The sequence below is a fragment of the Nicotiana tabacum genome, chromosome 22 (assembly GCF_000715075.1).
Source record: "Nicotiana tabacum cultivar K326 chromosome 22, ASM71507v2, whole genome shotgun sequence".
NCBI lineage: Eukaryota > Viridiplantae > Streptophyta > Magnoliopsida > Solanales > Solanaceae > Nicotiana > Nicotiana tabacum.
The window spans coordinates 55,119,202-55,141,805 of NC_134101.1; the positions used below are offsets into that span (position 1 = coordinate 55,119,202).

A 22,604-nucleotide genomic window follows, 5' to 3' on the forward strand; every position below is an offset into this window, starting at 1 on the left:
CATCAAGGCATGAGGCAATTATGCCAAGGCAAGGCAAAAACGAAGTGGGCAAAGGTAGGCTAAGCGCAACAAAGACATGCGCGCAAGGCAGACTTATCATGACAATGGGGCGCGACAAAGGTCCATGTGCGTGGGCAATGACATGGGCAAAATGCGGCTACAATGCACCTGAGTACAAGGCATTGACGCATGATTAAAGCCAAGGCACGCACATGGACAACAAGCTTCAGATTGACCAAGTCAAGGGCGGTTACACGACATATGTTGCGCACATGGGCAGTAGTTGGATTTTGCTAAAAGCTGGCAGATTTTGTTAGCACATTTTTTGGGCCATGTTTCCATTATTATTTGCATGATCTACATGATCCTAGTAGTTGGGAGATGTTAACTACACTAGGCTAAAATAGTGGGTTGTGTGGGACAAGTGTCGAAGCCTAAGTGCGACAAGTGTAAAGCAAAGGGTTGTCTCATGTTTTATAAATTGGCAGCATCCTTATGCTTGTGGGCAGAAGATAAAACGCGTGGGAGCACATTTGAGAGTTAAGAAAGTCCTAAATCTGTTTTCAAGAGTGAAAACGCCTAAGGTCAAGAGCGATCTTTTTGTACATGGTTGTACTTCGAGTTTGAGTTTCTTTGTATGCTCGAATTAAATACAAAGTTGGGAAAAGAGTTTCCTGTATATTGTGCCTTGTGTTCTTCTTCTTTTTTGTTGCCTTACTTAAATTTCGTTGTCTAAATCAGTCCTAAACTTACTACGTTGAAAGCTGCCTAAACATATTCTAAGTCCAAAGTTGCTGTAATTTTGGCCGAGTGTTGTGAGAAGGCTGTAGTCAAATGTTGGGCTTGGCTGCCGCACAGGCTGGTTTTGACGGACATAAATCACGCCTGTGACACCTACCATTATACATTTATACCAAACGACTCTAAGTGTTTAATAAGTTGAGTTACCATCTATTAACATGCCGCATGAGGTACTGGATGCAAAATATAAAATTTTGGTCTATTTTATTTTGAGCTAATCGAGCTTTAGTTGAATATCTTTGAATCACAAAAATTAGAATGCAATCAACCTGTATTTAGATGATTTTTAAGTAACACACAATAAAATATTGACTTTTGTACAATAAATTTTCACTTGAATTAACACCAATGAAATTTTGCCTTATTTTTTTTAATTGCAATCTTTCAATGCCTTCACACGACATAATTCAAAACCTCATTCAATCATAATCTTATCTCACATTTTACCTTTACAGTGGAATAACAAAATCCGAAACTTAGTAAACATATCTCTATTGTTTAGAGTCAAAGGAAAAGATCATCTTTATTTGACCTTATACTACCCCTATCGAATTACTACTAATCCATATTTAAAAATATAATTAAGATATAGTAAGAAACGTCAAAATGAAGTACAGTCTTCAACATCTAAGTATATATATTATTGAATCACATAAACGAAAAACTTTCTAGTCAAATATATATATATATATATATATATATATATATATATATATATTTAAATGATAAGTCTCTTAGGAAAATTTTCTTTTTCGGTCGGCCACAAGAAAGCATAGAGTATATTAACTAAAATGAGTAGTCATACAAGAAACAGTAAACTGCAAAGACACTGTATAAACTCGTAAGGCTTTATGAGCTAGGGGGAAACCCATAGATATGAGTCAATATAAAAGGAAAATTCAAGGGGATGTAACATGTTATTCTCATCATGTGCAGGTAGGGGTGGCAAGTGGCCCGGGTCCGGTCTTAAGTGGGCTTCGCGGACCAGGTCCTAAGTGGGCCGGTCCTAAACGGTCCTGGGCCTCGCGGGCTTATTGCTGGAACCAGCCCGGGACCGGGACCATGAACTAACGGGCCTGGGTTTAGTGGGCCGGTCCCGGTCCGGTTCCGGACCCAAACGGGCCTAAACGGGCCCAACAGAAACTTTCTATTTTTAATTTTTTTTTATAGAAGTTAGAGAAAAAAAATAGTAATAAAGATATATAAGCTATATTCGATTTATATACTATATATACATCTTAAAATATATATATACTATATTATATATACATAGTATACATCTTAAAATATACTATATATACATCTTAAGATATACTATATATATATATAGTATAGTATAGTAGATCTTAAGATATATATACATCTTAAGATATATAAGCTATATATATATATAGTAAGATGTATATATAGTATATCTTAATATATATCTACTATATATATCTAGTATATCTAGTATACTATGTATATATAGTATATCTTAAGATGTATATGTAGTATAGTATATCTTAATATGTATATATAGTATAGTATATATAGTATATTTGATATACATATATATATAAAAGCTTATATGTATACTATACTATACTATAATATATATACATCTTACTATATATAAGCTATATTCGATTTATATACTATATATACATCTTAAGATATACTATATATACATGTATATCTACTATATATATCTAGTATATCTAGTATACTATGTATATATAGTATATCTTAAGATGTATATGTAGTATAGTATATATAGTATATCTTAAGATGTATATATAGTATAGTATATATAGTATATCTTAAGATGTATATATAGTATATCGAATATAGTTTATATATCTTATGAGATGTATATATAGTATAGACTATAGTATAGTATAAATATAAGCTTATATGTATACTATACTATACTATAATATATATACATCTTACTATATATAAGCTATATTCGATTTATATACTATATATACATCTTAAGATATACTATATATATCTAGTATACTTAGTATATCTTAAGATGTATATGTAGTATAGTATATATAGTATATCTTAAGATGTATATGTAGTATAGTATATATAGTATATCTTAAGATGTATATATAGTATAGTATATATAGTATATCTTAAGATGTATATATAGTATATCGAATATAGTTTATATATCTTATGAGATGTATATATAGTATAGACTATAGTATAGTATAAATATAAGCTTATATGTATACTATACTATACTATAATATATATACATCTTACTATATATAAGCTATATTCGATTTATATACTATATATACATCTTAAGATATACTATATATACATGTATATCTACTATATATATCTAGTATACTATGTATATATAGTATATCTTAAGATGTATATATAGTATAGTATATATAGTATATCTTAAGATGTATATATAGTATATCGAATATAGTTTATATATCTTATGAGATGTATATATAGTATAGACTATAATATAGTATAAATATAAGCTTATATGTATATATATATATATATATATATATATATATATATCTTAAGATATACTATATATACATGTATATCTACTATATATATCTAGTATATCTAGTATACTATGTATATATAGTATATCTTAAGATGTATATGTAGTATAGTATATATAGTATATCTTAAGATGTATATATAGTATAGTATATATAGTATATCTTAAGATGTATATATAGTATATCGAATATAGTTTATATATCTTATGAGATGTATATATAGTATAGACTATAGTATAGTATAAATATAAGCTTATATGTATACTATACTATACTATAATATATATACATCTTACTATATATAAGCTATATTCGATTTATATACTATATATACATCTTAAGATATACTATATATACATGTATATCTACTATATATATCTAGTATACTATGTATATATAGTATATCTTAAGATGTATATATAGTATAGTATATATAGTATATCTTAAGATGTATATATAGTATATCGAATATAGTTTATATATCTTATGAGATGTATATATAGTATAGACTATAATATAGTATATATATAAGCTTATATATATATATATACATCTTAAAATATATATATACTATATTATATATACATAGTATACATCTTAAAATATACTATATATACATCTTAAGATATACTATATATATATATAGTATAGTATAGTAGATCTTAAGATATATATACATCTTAAGATATATAAGCTATATATATATATAGTAAGATGTATATATAGTATATCTTAATATATATCTACTATATATATCTAGTATATCTAGTATACTATGTATATATAGTATATCTTAAGATGTATATGTAGTATAGTATATCTTAATATGTATATATAGTATAGTATATATAGTATATCTTAAGATGTATATATAGTATAGACTATAGTATAGTATAAATATAAGCTTATATGTATACTATACTATACTATAATATATATATACATCTTACTATATATAAGCTATATTCGATTTATATACTATATATACATCTTAAGATATACTATATATACATGTATATCTACTATATATATCTAGTATATCTAGTATACTATGTATATATAGTATATCTTAAGATGTATATGTAGTATAGTATATATAGTATATCTTAAGATGTATATATAGTATAGTATATATAGTATATCTTAAGATGTATATATAGTATATCGAATATAGTTTATATATCTTATGAGATGTATATATAGTATAGACTATAGTATAGTATAAATATAAGCTTATATGTATACTATACTATACTATAATATATATACATCTTACTATATATAAGCTATATTCGATTTATATACTATATATACAGTATACTTAGTATATCTTAAGATGTATATGTAGTATAGTATATATAGTATATCTTAAGATGTATATGTAGTATAGTATATATAGTATATCTTAAGATGTATATATAGTATAGTATATATAGTATATCTTAAGATGTATATATAGTATATCGAATATAGTTTATATATCTTATGAGATGTATATATAGTATAGACTATAGTATAGTATAAATATAAGCTTATATGTATACTATACTATACTATAATATATATACATCTTACTATATATAAGCTATATTCGATTTATATACTATATATACATCTTAAGATATACTATATATACATGTATATCTACTATATATATCTAGTATACTATGTATATATAGTATATCTTAAGATGTATATATAGTATAGTATATATAGTATATCTTAAGATGTATATATAGTATATCGAATATAGTTTATATATCTTATGAGATGTATATATAGTATAGACTATAATATAGTATAAATATAAGCTTATATGTATACTATACTATACTATAATATATATATATATATACTATACTATATTATACTATATGTATAGCTTAAGATATTAAAGAACAAAAATATTGTAAAGAGATATTCAAATCAATGCGTTATATTTTTATTATAGCATTAAAAATCATGGCAATATCTTTCTTAGTCTTCCTCCCCCTATGGAATGAGCACAACAAGGTGCTAATACCACCATTGAGAAGAAAAAGAAACTAATCAAGATGTGCCAAAATACAAGTTACATATTAATTTACATGGCATCTCTTACAAATTTCATAAATCCTTCAAGGTACGGAGGAATTTCCGTTGGTGGTGGCGGAAATGAAGCTTGCTCATCACCGCTTCCAGGCGAAGCATCATCCTCCGCAAGTTCAGCTAGCATTTCTTCATAAGCTTCGTCTACCTCTGGTTGTGATTCAGCAAGTCCAAAATTTCTTCTTTCCGAACGGATCCAATCTCTGAAAAGTACTGATTTTTCCAAGCTCTCCCTCATAGACGCTCTATAATCACCGAGTTGAAGTCTTGCTTGACTGAAAGCGCTCTCTGATGCCACTGTTGAAGCTTGAATAGTTAAAATATCTAGGGCCATCCTTGAAAGAATTGGAAAGTGTTTTTCTTTGTCCTTCCACTATTCCAAAATATTAAATGAGCCGTCGGGATTCACTTCCTCAATTCCCTGTGACAAATAAACTTCAAGCTCATTTAGTTGTGAAAAATCACTAGTACTAGAACCTTGAGAACCCCTGAAACCTGCCCAAGCACTAAGTGCTCTTACTCCCGCAGTTCTTTTAGATGATTGAGAACTAGAAGAAGAAGGAGTTGGAACATTTGGTCTAGCATGATCTAATGCAACTTGATAAGCATTATAAATAGTTTGAACATTTATTTTAATTGAGGCTATTGCGTTCGCAAGTTTAGACAACTCCTCATCTTCAAGTGCTAAACCATTATAAACAATTTCATACCAAAATTGAGGACCTCCTAATTTCATAGTAGGATTTAACAATGCAGCAATACCATAAATAGGGGGAATAGGGAAAAAATATTTTTGCATTAATGCGCTTTTGCATTATCCAATGCTCATTAATCCAATGACTGGTAACAGTAAGGTAATCACAGTCATTACCACTTCTACCAATATCAGTTGTAATAGCAAGACGACAATTTATATGAGTAAATAAATAGCGCAAATATTGTTCATATTCATGTTTATATTTATAAATATCACTCTTTACGGTTGTGCGAGGAAAACCTTTATAAGTAGGATTAAAAAATTTTCTAATATAATGCACAAAGTGGGGGTTAGAAGGAAAACTATAGGGTAAGCACATAACAGTGACCATTTTTGCCAATTCTTCCCGATCTTTTTTTGGATCATAATATAAAATACCACCGGTAACAGTGTTAATTCCCGGTTGAAATTGATTTGACCCGGTACTAAGGTCAGCCTGACTAGGTGCACTTGTCCCCTCAGCCAAAGCTTTCATACGAAAATATCTAGCTTTATCTTGAGGGTGTAGCAATATGTGTCTAGTCAAACTTCTCGTCCCTCCCCCCGACTTCCAACATTCCAACATATTGAAAAACTAACTCTTTGCCACAAGTTTTACACTTAGCCCTATTTTTTTCTCTTAGTTGAGTAAAAAATTGCCAAACAAGAGATGTTTCTGCCCGTTTAGGAGGTTGTCTAGAAAAAGTAGGGGCACTAATAGGAGGGTCAGATGGGGGATCATCTAGATTATTATTAGTTGGGTTAACTTCAGGAGCAGGACTAGTGGGTGTATCATCATCCGGTTGCGTTTCATCAAAATCTATTTCTTCATCATCATTTTCATTAATAGTTGGATTACCATAAAGAGCATTCATATATTCATGGTTTAATTGTTCACCGGGTGCTATATTATGGAAAAATTGACTCTCGGTAAATTGTAATAAACTATTATCGCTATCAAGAATAGGAGGTGTAGGACGGGTAATATGTTTGGGTCGTGGAGCCGGGGGAAGTGGAGGAGGAACATATTGGCCACTAGATTCACCACTCTTCGATTTTTCCTTATTTTTACTAAACATATTTTTTAAGGAATAAGCCATCTTAACTAATCAAGAAAAGTAAATAAAACAAATAAAATTATAATATTAAAACTTAAGGGTTGGAACGACTTTACCGAATTGACGAACAACTTGTTGGAAATTGATTATCGTTGAAGACTTCAATTCACCAACTTCACAATTGTTTCACAAATTGTAACAATAAAGTAAGCAATAGTAGAAGTAAATTAGAGAGAGATTGTGATAGATTGATAATTTTGTAAGAAAAAATGAAATAATGATGGGGTATTTATAGTTGAAAATAGGAAAAAAGTATAATTATAAAAAGTTTGGGATTAAAACAAAGTTGAGGGGTTAAATGGCTATTTCATAAATAGCCAACGGCTATTTTTTACAACCCAACGGCTATTTTTTACAGTCCAGCGTTTAAAAAAAAATTAAAAAAAATAGCCGTTGGGCCCGCTAGGCCCGTTAAGGGGACCGGACCGGTCCCGGTCCGATCCCGGGCCCTGATGGGCCAAACGGTCCCGGGCCTGACGAGCCCAATCATAGAACCGGCCCACGAGACCGGACCAGGCCCGCTAAAATCGGACCAAACGGTCCTGGCCCGTTTAGCCGTTTGGCCCGCGGTCCTGGGCCGGTCCCGGGCCTGAACCTGCCCACTTGCCAGGCCTATGTGCAGGGCTAGTACAAAAGTTTATTTCGAAGCCAATGGTACATGTCTAACACAAAGATCCTGAATCTATGAAATTTCCAGTGTTGTGATAACGAAAGGAGGTGAGTGCAGCTACCCTTCGACCTGTCTTGGGCGAATCCAAGGGAAACATTCGATCTTTTCTTGCCATCACGCTCTGGCTTTACTATCTGTCGAACAATGGTGCGGTGTGTCAGCCACCATATATTGCTCCATGTATGTGTGAGCAAGAACTTGCATCACTTATAATATTAGCAGGGCCGGCTCTAACAGTGTTGGGGTAAGGCAAGTGTTTTTGTACTTTTTATGTAAAAAGAAAGAATTTTTTTTATGTATATTAATAAAGTAAAGATTAAAATAATAGAAAAATAGTTGTCACTTTGATTTGATTTGATTTGACAACTCTATTTTTTACTCTTCTTCCCAAGTAATCCCAACCCAACTTTTCAATTTTATTTCATTCTTCATATTCCAAAGATATATCTTCTTCATTCCTCTTTATCCATGCTCATCTTCTTAATTATTTCTATTAGATTTCTTTCTTTCTCCAAGACTCCAACGAGCCAACAACTAGATATTTTGGAATCAAAGTTTTCAAACTTCTTGAATCAACTTTCTCTAGTGTTATTTTCGTTTGTTATTTATTATTTTATTAATTTTACTCTGTACATATTGTTTAATTTTAAAAAAAAATATAAATATGTCACCAAGAAAATATGCATCCGGTTATTCAAAACCATCTTGGCACCAATAGCTAGATTTCTAGAAGAATAAATTTTAAATAAAAATATATATTATAACGTTCCTATAAATACTTAGGCCCATATTAAACTTTCGCCTTAGGCCCCTCGTGCGCTTGAGCCGCCCCTGAATATTAGTATACCATAAATGTTAGTTGTGTTGCAAGGAAAGCGTCAAAATTAACTTCCACTTGGTTTAGCCCTTGTTGGTAAGCTAGAAGTAAGCCATGATCATAGAGGGCGTGATTTCATTTTGAATGCAATCTATAGACCTAAAATATCCCCCTAACTGTGTTGGATAGTCACCAATTACACTACTCTCCAATCCAACATATGGTGGACTCCGAGAAGAAAAAAAGAGGCGAATACTAAAATAGCGATTTATGAGGACCCGAGAAGGGGGATAGATCACAAAACCTTCTCGCCCTTGATTATAAAGCACCACAATCTAAAACTGTCAAAAGACATTTGAATATATTGTTGTAGCTGTTTATTCCTTGTCATGCCTTTAATGAGATGAATGATGAGTTCACATATGCGGACTCATTAATAATCTTTCTAAGAGCTAATGGCCTCCCTCTTGCACCTAACTAGTAGATATATAGTTATTTCTTGTCAGTTACTTTTTTCCGAGCCGACCTCCCATATGTTGAGATGAAGTAGGGGAGAGAGATTTTTGGATCAGAGATTGTATATGAGATCTTTCCTATTATAAATCCCTAGAATCACAATGACTTGCATGAATAATGTAATGACTATCTTAATGTTTCCGACATGAATATATTTACCAAAAGAAAACAAAAAAGAAATAAAACTTACTTGACTTTTCAAGAAGTCTTTAAATGAATTAACGGTAAAACAAAAAATGAAAATGTCTTATCTTGATATGTTAAAAATGATAAGTAAAAATAAAAATATATTTTTAGAATAGTCCAAACCTCACTATTGTTTGGAGATTTATTGTTGGGCATAGCTATAATTTAGTTAATTATATTTCGTAGCTACTAATTGCTTTCCATGGGATATACGTTGATGTATTCAATTCGGTTGTATCCACTGTATTCAATTCGGATGTATTCGTTCTTATATATTTTACATTGTATTCAATTTCACCATATTGAATTCAGTTGTATTCAAATAACAAAAAATCAAGAAATATGGTGTACACCGTTCTATTCAATTCGGTTGTATATAATGTATTCAATTCATATATTCATACTTAACTATTTTATATTGTATCCATTTTTACTGTATTCAAACAATAAAAAATCACAAAAAGAGCGATATTCAGATGTATTCAATTTATTATATTCATTCATAGCTTCTTTTACAATGTATTCAATTTACTGTATTTAATTTGGTTGTGTTCAAATTTCAAACAATAAAAATTCAAAAAAATACAAGAATCTGCCACAAAAAATGACCTTCGAAATATATAAATACATGCAAAAATACAAAAATAAATTGTATTTGCATTGAAAAATACATAATACACTCGAATTTGAGTATATTTTTGTACAACATACAATGTATTTGTATCATTACATGTGACTTAATAGCAAAGAAGAGAAGAAAGTTCGTTTAAGAAAACATCTACCGGCCAAGCAAAACATTGTATGCATTGTATTAAAACTAAAAATGGAGATGAATAAAAATCCGGTCAGATATGAGAATATACTATTATATTGTATATTATATATACATAGTATACATCTTAAAATATACTATATATACATCTTAAGATATACTATATATATATAGTATAGTATAGTAGATCTTAATATATATATACATCTTAAGATATATAAGCTATATATATATATATAGTAAGATGTATATATAGTATATCTTAATATATATCTACTATATATATCTAGTATATCTAGTATACTATGTATATATAGTATATCTTAAGATGTATATGTAGTATAGTATATATAGTATATCTTAATATGTATATATAGTATAGTATATATAGTATATCTTAAGATGTATATATAGTATATACTCTAGTATAGTATAAATATAAGCTATATATAGTATATATATATATATAGTAAGATGTATATATAGTATATCTTAATATATATCTACTATATATATCTAGTATATCTAGTATACTATGTATATATAGTATATCTTAAGATGTATATGTAGTATAGTATATATAGTATATCTTAATATGTATATATAGTATAGTATATATAGTATATCTTAAGATGTATATATAGTATATACTCTAGTATAGTATAAATATAAGCTTATATATAGTATATATATATATATATATATATATATATATATATATATATATATATATATATATATATATTTATAGTATAGTATAGTATATACTATATATACATCTTAAGATATACTATATATACATGTATATCTACTATATATATCTAGTATATCTAGTATACTATGTATATATAGTATATCTTAAGATGTATATGTAGTATAGTATATATAGTATATCTTAAGATGTATATATAGTATAGTATATATAGTATATCTTAAGATGTATATATAGTATATCGAATATAGTTTATATATCTTATGAGATGTATATATAGTATAGACTATAGTATAGTATAAATATAAGCTTATATGTATACTATACTATACTATAATATATATACATCTTACTATATATAAGCTATATTCGATTTATATACTATATATACATCTTAAGATATACTATATATACATGTATATCTACTATATATATCTAGTATACTATGTATATATAGTATATCTTAAGATGTATATATAGTATAGTATATATAGTATATCTTAAGATGTATATATAGTATATCGAATATAGTTTATATATCTTATGAGATGTATATATAGTATAGACTATAATATAGTATATATATAAGCTTATATATATATATATATATATATATATATATATATATATATACTATATTATACTATATTATACTATATGTATAGCTTAAGATATTAAAAGAACAAAAATATTGTAAAGAGATATTCAAATCAATGCGTTATATTTTTATTATAGCATTAAAAATCATGGCAATATCTTTCTTAGTCTTCCTCCCCCCTATGGAATGAGCACAACAAGGTGCTAATACCACCATTGAGAAGAAAAAGAAACTAATCAAGATGTGCCAAAATACAAGTTACATATTAATTTACATGGTATCTCTTACAAATTTCATAAATCCTTCAAGGTTCGGAGGAATTTCCGTTGGTGGTGGCGGAAATGAAGCTTGCTCATCACCGCTTCCAGGCGAAGCATCATCCTCCGCAAGTTCAGCTAGCATTTCTTCATAAGCTTCGTCTACCTCTGGTTGTGATTCAGCAAGTCCAAAATTTCTTCTTTCCGAACGGATCCAATCTCTGAAAAGTACTGATTTTTCCAAGCTCTCCCTCATAGACGCTCTATAATCACCGAGTTGAAGTCTTGCTTGACTGAAAGCGCTCTCTGATGCCACTGTTGAAGCTTGAATAGTTAAAATATCTAGGGCCGTCCTTGAAAGAATTGGAAAGTATTTTTCTTTGTCCTTCCACTATTCCAAAATATTAAATGAGCCGTCGGGATTCACTTCCTCAATTCCATGTGACAAATAAACTTCAAGCTCATTTAGTTGTGAAAAATCACTAGTACTAGAACCTTGAGAACCCCTGAACCCTGCCCAAGCACTAAGTGCTCTTACTCCCGCAGTTCTTTTAGATGATTGAGAACTAGAAGAAGAAGGAGTTGGAACATTTGGTCTAGCATGATCTAATGCAACTTGATAAGCATTATAAATAGTTTGAACATTTATTTTAATTGAGGCTATTGCGTTCGCAAGTTTAGACAACTCCTCATCTTCAAGTGCTAAACCATTATAAACAATTTCATACCAAAATTGAGGACCTCCTAATTTCATAGTAGGATTTAACAATGCAGCAATACCATAAATAGGGGGAATAGGGAAAAAATATTTTTGCATTAATGCGCTTTTGCATTATCCAATGCTCATTAATCCAATGACTGGTAACAGTAAGGTAATCACAGTCATTACCACTTCTACCAATATCAGTTGTAATAGCAAGACGATAATTTATATGAGTAAATAAATAGCGCAAATATTGTTCATATTCATGTTTATATTTATAAATATCACTCTTTACGGTTGTGCGAGGAAAACCTTTATAAGTAGGATTAAAAAATTTTCTAATATAATGCACAAAGTGGGGGTTAGAAGGAAAACTATAGGGTAAGCACATAACAGTGACCATTTTTGCCAATTCTTCCCGATCTTTTTTTGGATCATAATATAAAATACCACCGGTAACAATGTTAATTCCCGGTTGAAATTGATTTGACCCGGTACTAAGGTCAGCCTGACTAGGTGCACTTGTCCCCTCAGCCAAAGCTTTCATACGAAATTATCTAGCTTTATCTTGAGGGTGTAGCAATATGTGTCTAGCCAAACTTCCCCTCCCCCCCGACTTCCAACATATTGAAAAACTAACTCTTTGCCACAAGTTTTACACTTAGCCTTATTTTTTTCTCTTAGTTGAGTAAAAAATTGCCAAACAAGAGATGTTTCTGCCCGTTTAGGAGGTTGTCTAGAAAAAGTAGGGGCACTAATAGGAGGGTCAGATGGGGGATCATCTAGATTATTATTAGTTGGGTTAACTTCAGGAGCAGGACTAGTGGGTGTATCATCATCCGGTTGCGTTTCATCAAAATCTATTTCTTCATCATCATTTTCATTAATAGTTAGATTACCATAAAGAGCATTCATATATTCATGGTTTAATTGTTCACCGGGTGCTATATTATGGAAAAATTGACTCTCGGTAAATTGTAATAAACTATTATCGCTATCAAGAATAGGAGGTGTAGGACGGGTAACATGTTTGGGTCGTGGAGCCGGGGGAAGTGGAGGAGGAACATATTGGCCACTAGATTCACCACTCTTCGATTTTCCCTTATTTTTACTAAACATATTTTTTAAGGAATAAGCCATCTTAACTAATCAAGAAAAGTAAATAAAACAAATAAAATTATAATATTAAAACATAAGGGTTGGAACGACTTTACCGAATTGACGAACAACTTGTTGGAAATTGATTATCGTTGAAGACTTCAATTCACCAACTTCACAATTGTTTCACAAATTGTAACAATAAAGTAAGCAATAGTAGAAGTAAATTAGAGAGAGATTGTGATAGATTGATGATTTTGTAAGAAAAAATGAAATAATGATGGGGTATTTATAGTTGAAAATAGGAAAAAAGTATAATTATAAAAAGTTTGGGATTAAAACAAAGTTGAGGGGTTAAATGGCTATTTCATAAATAGCCAACGGCTATTTTTTACAACCCAACGGCTATTTTTTACAGTCCAGCGTTTAAAAAAAAATTAAAAAAAATAGCCGTTGGGCCCGCTAGGCCCACTAAGGGGACCGGGCCGGTCCCGGTCCGCTCCCGGGCCCTGACGGGCCAAACGGTCCCGGGCTTGGCGGGCCCAATCATAGGACCGGCCCACGAGACCGGACCAGGCCCGCTAAAACCGGACCAAACGGTCCTGGCCCGTTTAGCCGTTTGGCCCGCGATCCTGGGCCGGTCCCGGGCCTGAACCTGCCCACTTGCCAGGCCTATGTGCAGGGCTAGTACAAAAGTTTATTTCGAAGCCAATGGTACATGTCTAACACAAAGATCCTGAATCTATGAAATTTTCAGTGTTGTGATAACGAAAGGAGGTGAGTGCAGCTACCCTTCGACCTGTCTTGGGCGAATCCAAGGGAAACATTCGATCTTTTCTTGCCATCACGCTCTGGCTTTACTATCTGTCGAACAATGGTGCGGTGTGTCAGCCACCATATATTGCTCCATGTATGTGTGAGCAAGAACTTGCATCACTTATAATATTAGCAGGGCCGGCTCTAACAGTGTATGGGGTAAGGCAAGTGTTTTTGTACTTTTTATGTAAAAAGAAAGAATTTTTTTTATGTATATTAATAAAGTAAAGATTAAAATAATAGAAAAATAGTTGTCACTTTGATTTGATTTGATTTGACAACTCTATTTTTTACTCTTCTTCCCAAGTAATCCCAACCCAACTTTTCAATTTTATTTCATTCTTCATATTCCAAAGATATATCTTCTTCATTCCTCTTTATCCATGCTCATCTTCTTAATTATTTCTATTAGATTTCTTTCTTTCTCCAAGACTCCAACGAGCCAACAACTAGATATTTTGGAATCAAAGTTTTCAAACTTCTTGAATCAACTTTCTCTAGTGTTATTTTCGTTTGTTATTTATTATTTTATTAATTTTACTCTGTACATATTGTTTAATTTTAAAAAAAAATATAAATATGTCAACAAGAAAATATGCATCCGGTTATTCAAAACCATCTTGGCACCAATAGCTAGATTTCTAGAAGAATAAATTTTAAATAAAAATATATATTATAACGTTCCTATAAATATTTAGGCCCATATTAAACTTTCGCCTTAGGCCCCTCGTGCGCTTGAGCCGCCCCTGAATATTAGTATACCATAAATGTTAGTTGTGTTGCAAGGAAAGCGTCAAAATTAACTTCCACTTGGTTTAGCCCTTGTTGGTAAGCTAGAAGTAAGCCATGATCATAGAGGGCGTGATTTCATTTTGAATGCAATCTATAGACCTAAAATATCCCCCTAACTGTGTTGGATAGTCACCAATTACACTACTCTCCAATCCAACATATGGTGGACTCCGAGAAGAAAAAAAGAGGCGAATACTAAAATAGCGATTTATGAGGACCCGAGAAGGGGGATAGATCACAAAACCTTCTCGCCCTTGATTATAAAGCACCACAATCTAAAACTGTCAAAAGACATTTGAATATATTGTTGTAGCTGTTTATTCCTTGTCATGCCTTTAATGAGATGAATGATGAGTTCACATATGCGGACTCATTAATAATCTTTCTAAGAGCTAATGGCCTCCCTCTTGCACCTAACTAGTAGATATATAGTTATTCCTTGTCAGTTACTTTTTCCCGAGCCGACCTCCCATATGTTGAGATGAAGTAGGAGAGAGAGATTTTTGGATCAGAGATTGTATATGAGATCTTTCCTATTATAAATCCCTAGAATCACAATGACTTGCATGAATAATGTAATGACTATCTTAATGTTTCCGACATGAATATATTTACCAAAAGAAAACAAAAAAGAAATAAAACTTACTTGACTTTTCAAGAAGTCTTTAAATGAATTAACGGTAAAACAAAAAATGAAAATGTCTTATCTTGATATGTTAAAAATGATAAGTAAAAATAAAAATATATTTTTAGAATAGTCCAAACCTCACTATTGTTTGGAGATTTATTGTTGGGCATAGCTATAATTTAGTTAATTATATTTCGTAGCTACTAATTGCTTTCCATGGGATATACGTTGATGTATTCAATTCGGTTGTATCCACTGTATTCAATTCGGATGTATTCGTTCTTATATATTTTACATTGTATTCAATTTCACCATATTGAATTCAGTTGTATTCAAATAACAAAAAATCAAAAAATATGGTGTACACCGTTCTATTCAATTCGGTTGTATACAATGTATTCAATTCATATATTCATTCTTAACTATTTTACATTGTATCCATTTTTACTGTATTCAAACAACAAAAAATCACAAAAAGAGCGATATTCAGATGTATTCAATTTATTATATTCATTCATAGCTTCTTTTACAATGTATTCAATTTACTGTATTTAATTTGGTTGTGTTCAAATTTCAAACAATAAAAATTCAAAAAAATACAAGAATCTGCCACAAAAAATGACCTTCGAAATATATAAATACATGCAAAAATACAAAAATAAATTGTATTTGCATTGAAAAATACATAATACACTCGAATTTGAGTATATTTTTGTACAACATACAATGTATTTGTATCATTACATGTGACTTAATAGCAAAGAAGAGAAGAAAGTTCGTTGGAGAAAACATCTACCGGCCAAGCAAAACATTGTATGCATTGTATTAAAACTAAAAATGGAGATGAATAAAAATCCGGTCAGATATGAGAATATACTATTATATTGTATCTACCAATATTCGATCAGGTGAATAAAAATCTGACCATAATGTGTAATTTGTAGTATTTAATTAGGCCGCAAGAAATAAAATATACTTATATGAGAAAATACACTCGGATCTAAGAAATCCGGTCGGTTGGCCATGGATTCCAGCCAAAGATGACGGCGCTGGTGGAGGTAATGACGAGGGCTATATGGATTAAAGAATTTGAGATAAAAGAGTACAAAGGAGAGAAAAAGTTTAAAGGAGGAGGGGGAAGAGGCTAGGCTATAGTACAAAGATGAAAGGAGGAAAAGAGGGAAAAGTTACTTTAGGGTTAAAAATCCCTGGGATAGACCATTTGCTATAAAACCCAATATGTAGCTATGTATTAAAAGTAGTTTAAATATAGTGTATAATTTAGTTATACCATATAAAATTTACTTTATAAAATAGTGAACAAGTAAAAATAAACATAAGTATTTTGTAAGGGAATATTATACACCAAATATGATGTCCAAATGAAAAATTTGAAGGATACTTCTTATTATGTACATTTTAAAAATATTAGGATCAACAAGAAATGTACATAGGTCATTAATTAAAAAATTAGATGGAACTAACCATTCGCTCATTCACTTTTACACGTCGTTTTTATTAAAGAGAAGACAGTTTTTCTTAGTTTTACCCATGATTCATTTATCGAGGTTCTTAAAAAGTTAGTAGCGAATTTTAACTAACAAATGCTTAAAAATATAATTGAAATATTTTTTCCTCAATAGAATTTTCTAAATTGTTTGGAATCAAGATGTTCTCAATTGTTTAGCTCCAAAACAATTTCAAGCTTTTAAACTAAATTGATTACATTAGAATTTAATATTGGCTGTAATGATTACGTATGAAATTTGTTCTCAATTACCAAGTATCAACTAATAGGGATATTATGGTAAAATACCCATATCAATCATTGTTTCCTAAGGGCCCGAAAAGTCCTTAATGAACAAGTTGATCGGAGAGTGTATAAATGGATTTCTCCTCTATTCAAAGATTCGCTTGATCTCTCCCCATCTCCTAGGTTCTTAACGTTGTATTTTTAAAATTATAAATTCATATAATACATACAAATTTAGTGGAGTTTGGAGAGATGAACTAAATATCTAAAAAACCAAGTGAAATATACAAAGATGTTGGTAAAATTCAAAATTTAAATTGATTTAATTTAAGCTTATTATACTGTTAAAACTATTGGTTCAAATAGTCATGATTCTATTTAAACCTAGCACTAAATTTGTCATTGCTTGGGTTGCAAAACTATAACTATAGCCAAATTACTATCAAAATTAAGCAAATGATATGCAAATATAAAAGCTTTCATTGAAAAATAGGTTTTAAAAGATTATAAGGGCATCAGTTCTCCAAGGTGATAGCATCAATGAAAAAATCAGACGCAAATTACCCATTTACGAAATAATAAGATTCATCATTTGCCCCATAAAACTTTTAATTCTAACAAAAATAAAAGACAGTTAAAATGAGGATAATTAGAGATCAGAACCTGTCGGGATTCACTCTTTACATCATAATAATGTATTCAGTGGATTGACAGACTTATGAATTTTATCATCACTTCTTTCCTCCTCAAGAAATAATTACTAATTACAAAAATAAACAAATAAAAAAACAGTATTGTTGAAATTGTAATAGTATTTGATAATCAAGTTTTTAAATTATAAAATTGAATGTATATCTGCACATTTTACTAATTTCGATTGAAACACTTAGCACTAATTGAAAAATACTGAAATTTAATATTTATTATAAATATTAAAATAGTTTTAAAAACGTTACAAGTGCTCAGAACTTCTTAGAGGTTTGTGTAAACCATCACAGACCAAAAGTCTCCGACACAAGAAATTTTCATCACAGCACCATAATGGTGAAAATTAATTTAACTATAAAATCATAAATTTAATTATTTAAATCAAACAGAAACACACATAATAATTGTTTTTATAAGTCGTCACTGTCCATGAACCATTTCGATGTCAAAAAATTAACAAATTGTTTTTACCTAATAACAAAATCAGCTTTCTAAATATTCTACATTTTATTTAGCCTAAGTGAAACTAATGAATGAGTCATCAGATAGGAGCGAAAGACTAAAAAGAAGTTTTAAAATCATAAAAGATTTCATTTGAACTATGCTTCTAATCATCATATGACCCAGTAATATAATAAAAGGATTAAAGTGAAAAATAAAAAGATATAAAATTATTTATTGGCCTCATAGAGAAGATTAGGCTAACAACATGATAAAATTCAGACATATGCTTGTCTATAAAAGAATTTTAATCATTGGCCAAAAGGATATCAGCAAAAATAAATTTAAAGAAATTTCAGCTAGAAAATAAAAGGATTTGTAAGAAATATTGTATCTGAAAGCAAAATTAGAAGAGGCAGAGCTTACTAATGGATGAACTGAAACTGTGAAACCCTAGATCATAAGAGAGAATGATAAACCTTAGGGAAGGAAGTTTGTTTTATATGGAGAAGAGTGAAGGGGACTAGGGTTTTATGCTTGAGTTCGGTTTTGGGCCGCTCACAAAATCGCAATGGTGATGGGCCTGTAGTGTGGGCTAACGGCAATTTGCTTAGGGTTATTTTGGGAATTTGTAACCGTACCCTATATTTGTGTCACATTTTAACTTGTATCTTATTTTTTAAAATTATTGATTTGATAGCCATCTCACAAAAAATTCGTAATAATATGACAATTACACTCCTGACAAAAGATATAAAACGATCTCCTCTTCTCCTCTCAGCAACTTTATAAAAAAATCAGAAGCTTGTCCAGATTCATCTTCAGAATCACACTTGCATGAAGTTGTTTCACCTTGAAGCTAAAACTTCATGCTAATGTAGCATGAAGTTGTTTCACATTGAAGCTAAAACTTCATGCTAATGCATGCTGAAGTTATTCATCCTGCAGTCTACAGTTTTGCCATGAATTTTATCCGAAATTTCAGTCTAAATATGCTGAAATTATTTAGTTCATTTGCTAAAACTTCAGACTAAACATGCTGAAGTTATTTAGTTCATTTGCTAAAACTTCAGACTAAATATGCTTAAGTTATTTAGTTTATTTGCTAAAACTTCAGACTAAACATGCTTAAGTTATTTAGTTCATTTGCTAAAACTTCAGATTAAACATGCTTAAGTTATTTAGTTCATTTGCTAAAATTTCAGATTAAACATGCTTATATTTTTTAGTTCATTTGCTAAAACTTCAGACTAAACATGCTTAAGTTTTTGTCTTGTAGTATGTAATTTTCTGATGAGTTTTTACTAATGCATGTTGAAGTTATTTAGTTCATTTGCTAAAACTTCAGACAAAACATGCTGAAGTTATTTAGTTCATTTGTTAAAACTTTAGACTAAACATGCTGAAATTTTTTAATTCATTTGCTAAAACTTTATACTAAACATGCTGAAATTTTTGTCTTGCAGTATATAATTTTCTAAAGAGTTTTTGCTAATGCATGCTGAAGTTATTTAGTGCATTTGCTAAAACTTCATACCAAAACATGCTAAAGTTTTGTAACGTAGTCTATAGTTTTGTCCTGAGTTTTATCCGAAACTTCTGTCTAAACAAGCTGAAGTTTTTTAGTTTATTTGCTAAAACTTCAGCCTAAACATGCTTAAGTTTTTGTCCTGTAGTTTGTCAATAGTCTTTTATTAAAGAAAGGGAAAATCGTATTTTTAAAATGCTTTTAACAAAAAAAATGGGTACAGATGCAAACGAAAAAATAAAATGGGTATAAGTTAAATAGGGGCGACCAAATAGGATGCCCCATGCAATTTTTACGGGTTATTTGCACAGTATGACCTTTTTTTAATGTTACTCTTTAAATTTTGTTATCCGTTAATTTAGTGGGTTAAGTTGTCTTTAAAGGAAGTTGGATAAATTCTTGTTACTGACAACTTTAGCTCACTAGACTAACGAGACTAAGGCCTCATTTGTTTAAACTTAATGGAGGTCTGAATCTTAATCTTTTAAATCTAAGATATTAAGTGTGTTTGTTTTTAAAGTCTGAATCTTAATCATTCAGATCTTAATCAATAAGCGTGTTTGTTTTTTTAACTTCACAACCACTTAATGAGTCTGAATAGGTCTGTATAATTAAGTTATATAATAAAGACTTAATTTCATTAAGATAATATCATCCACACTCATTATTGATTGTCACCACCGCCTACCATTATCAACTATCATCATGTCACCACCACCGCCATCCTCAATCATAGCTGCCAGCATTAATGACAAACCGCCACCCACTATCCCACTACCCTGCCACCATCATTTTCAATCACAACCACAAACTGATCCACCTCAACTACCACAACTAACTACCCCATCACCATCAACAACCATAACCGGTATTGCCACTATTATCAACTACCACCACCTTCCTCAATCACGACCACAATGTAATGACCCGATCTGTTGTTTTGAGTATTTGCACTTCGCTCGGTAGTTTACGGGCATGAGTAGCTTCGTTTGATGTATTTTGACTTGTGTGAATCGTCGGTTTTGGTTTTTAGGTTATTCGGAATCGAAATTGGAAGAATAAATTTTATTGTTGAAGCTTTAAATTGGGAGAGTTGACTAAGTTTGACTTTTTGTGAATTGGAACTCAGAGAGGAGTTTTTATGGCTCCGATAAGTCCGTTGGGTAATTTTGGACTTGGGAGCGCGTCTGAATTTTGATTTAGAGGTCCGTAGTGGAATTTAGCTTGAAAGGGCAAAAGTTGAATTTTTGAAAAGTTTGACCGGGAGTGGACTTATTGATATCAGGGTCATATTCCGATTCTGGAAGTTGGAGCAAGTCCATAATGCTGAATGTAACTTGTGTGCAAAATTTGAGGTCAATCGGACGTGATTTAATAGGTTTCGACATCGGTTGTGGAAGTTTGAAGTTCAAAGTTCATAGATTTCGATTTGACGCGTGATTCGTCGTTTTGATGTTGTCATGTGTGTTTCGAGGCCTCGAGTAGGTCCGTATTGTGTTATGAAACTTGTTGGTATGTTTGGACGGGGTCTCAAGGGGCTCGGACATGTTTCAAATTGATTTTGGATCATTTACTTCAATGTTTATATTGCTAGTTCTGGTGTGACCGCACCTGCGGCTGGTTTGCGCAGGTGCGAGGGTCGCAGAAGCGACGAAGGGGTCGCAAGAGAGGAAATATTGTTGGGAGAAGGGTTTCGCAGAAGCGGAGATTCCTTCGCATCTGCGGAGGCGTAAATGCGGTGAGTTAAGCGCAAAAGCAGTTGGAAGCGCATAAGCGACATTTGGGCGCGCACCTGCGAGTGCGCAGATGCAGTATTTTACCACAGGTGCGAAGGCATACCTCCGGTGCTTCTCCGCAGAAGCGTATTTTGGTCGCAAATGCGGCGCAGCAGAAACGACTAATGTGCCGCAGGTGCGAAAGTGCTGGGGCAAAATGATAAATACAAGGGTTTGCGATTTTGGCTTCATTTTAACATTTCCAAGCTCAGATTGAGGCGATTCGTGGAGCAATTTTCATCATTTGGACTGGGGTAAGTGTTCTCTACTCATTTTTCGATATTATATCACGAATCTACCTTCGTTTTTAGTAATTGGATTGTGAATTTTATAGAGGAAGTTGGAGGTTTTGGCCTAACGTTTCATAATATGAATTCTTGAGTTTTGAACATTGAATTGGAGTCAGATTTGAGTGAAACTAGTATGGTCGGACTCGTAATTGAATAAGTTGTTGGATTTTAAAGAAAAAAAATGGGTTTCGAGGTGCAGGCCCGGGTTGGGCTTTTAGCCGATTTTGGGCTTTTGATTCAAGATTTGATCTTTTTCGATTGGTGTTGGTTCCT

The 22,604-nt window shown here is 31.0% G+C and overlaps 4 non-coding genes across 4 annotated transcripts; all 4 read right to left on the minus strand.

Annotated features, from left to right (window-relative positions):
* Positions 1 to 18,096: 18,096 nt before the first annotated feature.
* On the minus strand, positions 18,097 to 18,190 carry LOC142176907 (small nucleolar RNA Z101). The gene has a single exon (XR_012705711.1). It is a non-coding gene; the product is annotated as a small nucleolar RNA Z101 (small nucleolar RNA).
* A 51-nt stretch (positions 18,191 to 18,241) lies between these two features.
* LOC142176913 (small nucleolar RNA snoR14) lies at positions 18,242 to 18,329 on the minus strand. Its single transcript, XR_012705716.1, has one exon. It is a non-coding gene; the product is annotated as a small nucleolar RNA snoR14 (small nucleolar RNA).
* A 218-nt stretch (positions 18,330 to 18,547) lies between these two features.
* LOC142176911 (small nucleolar RNA U61) lies at positions 18,548 to 18,626 on the minus strand. The gene has a single exon (XR_012705714.1). It is a non-coding gene; the product is annotated as a small nucleolar RNA U61 (small nucleolar RNA).
* Positions 18,627 to 18,830: 204 nt separating this feature from the next.
* Positions 18,831 to 18,924, minus strand: LOC142176900 (small nucleolar RNA snR60/Z15/Z230/Z193/J17). The gene has a single exon (XR_012705704.1). It is a non-coding gene; the product is annotated as a small nucleolar RNA snR60/Z15/Z230/Z193/J17 (small nucleolar RNA).
* Positions 18,925 to 22,604: the final 3,680 nt, after the last annotated feature.